This window comes from Mandrillus leucophaeus, unplaced genomic scaffold (assembly GCF_000951045.1).
Source record: "Mandrillus leucophaeus isolate KB7577 unplaced genomic scaffold, Mleu.le_1.0 Scaffold403, whole genome shotgun sequence".
Taxonomy (NCBI): Eukaryota; Metazoa; Chordata; class Mammalia; order Primates; family Cercopithecidae; genus Mandrillus; species Mandrillus leucophaeus.
The window spans coordinates 1,794,952-1,796,782 of NW_012104288.1; positions in this window are offsets into that span (position 1 = coordinate 1,794,952).

Consider the following 1,831-nt stretch of genomic DNA (forward strand, 5'->3'; position numbering starts at 1 on the left):
GAATGTTTAAGCCAGGAGGAAGGCCATAAACTAGAGGAAATAACAGAAACGTCAGTACCAGTATCTACTAGGCCCTCAAACTTTCTTCCTTGAATGTGTATGGTGCAAGTGGGCCATTGTTTAGAAATTGCATTAATCCAATAAGCGGCCTTTTCACCGCCGGAGCTCATCCCACGGCCACATGTCTTATCTCCTTTGTTTAAAACGATATTAGGTAGTAAAAGCAATTGAGCTTGTTTAACAGTAGTAAAAGAAACAAGAGCTTGGCCAGGGAACGTAGTTTATCCCAAGCTCTCATACACACCTTTGTTACTTGTTCTGCCATAAGAGCATCAAAGTTTAATTGGGCATAAGTATCAGAGAAACTATCGGAACCTGTGAGCTGAGCCTGAGTAATTAGAATGCTGTTAGTCCGATATAGCTGAGCCTGCAGACAGGCCTCCTCTGCCTACCAGGCTGAGATGGGGTTAGAACAGCATTTACCAAAAGGTCCCAGTCTAAAGGAAGCAAAATGACGTCAGTACAAAGTTGGTAATGCCATTTTAACATAAGGAGAAGTAGGGCCATACTGAGTACAAGCATCCTTAAATTCTTTTAAAAAGGTAAGACTGAGCAGCACATATCGACGCAGAACAGAATGAGAGTATGAGAAGGGGCAATTGAAGGAGTAGAAGAAGCAGAAGTATACTGGTTATTATGGGCGTCCATGTGTGAAGAAGGGTACAGAGAAGCAGGCTGAGTGGATGGCAAAGTGACTGGTTGAGGAACTGAAATGACGGGAAGTTGAGGGGCTGAAGTGGATGGGAAGGGACTGCAGAATTACAGGTAAATTGTAGTTTGGTCCTGGAGCCATTAGGTGATGCTCAGAGGCAAATGCTGCAAGGGTTTGAAGAGGGAAGAATTAGCATATATATGGTCCCGGGCTGTGTGGGTCAGGGTCATGGGAGCTTCAAGTACTGGCTCTTCGTGAAAAGAAGTAAGATCATTAAGGGGTAACGTTAAGCCAAAGTCACCAGACTTAGACATTGAATTTTCAGCACCATTAGGTGGGGGAGGAGTAGCCGAAGGGAGAGGCTGATCAGATAACAAAGGCCGTGTGGGAGAGGAAAGCTGAGGAAAAGGCAGAGGGTTGCCAGACCCAGAAAACTGCAGCAACTGCAGGGGGTCACGGGATTGGCACGCCACCAAGACAGCATGCACCAAGGCCCAACTACCCCAAACAGTGATGGGAACATAATTCTCTGTCAAGACCAGTTTCCAGAATGTTGCACCAATATGATCCCATACTTTTACATATATGGTTCCTTTTTCATGAAACCAAGGACGGTATTTTTCCACCGCCTTGAATAGAGTGACCATATTTTCCATGGTTACTTGGACTCTTCCCTATTTTAACAGGTCTACATCTAAGGTTCCTTTTTCAGGAGACCAAGGACAGTATTTTTCCACTGCCCTGAATAGAGTGACCATATTTTCCATGGGCACTTGAACCCTTTTCTGTTTTAACTGGCGTTTAATATAGAAGAGATAAGTATAATTTTTAGACTCCATGTGACCCATAGTTAACCCGAACCATACACAGACCACTCACCAGTTGTCAGGGAGTCAAACATGCCTTTCTGTGGACCGAACCCATGATGTTTCTCTGCACCAACCAAAGGGAATTGGGTTCCCACATGCACTTGGGAAGAAAGAAAGACCATGTGGGTGCCAGATATTGGGGAAACCCGCCCCCAATAATTTACATAGATTCTTTTCTATTTTCCTAAGTATCAGCCAGTCTGAGAAATAAAGGGAAAGAGTACAAAAGAGAGAAATTTTAAAGCTGGGT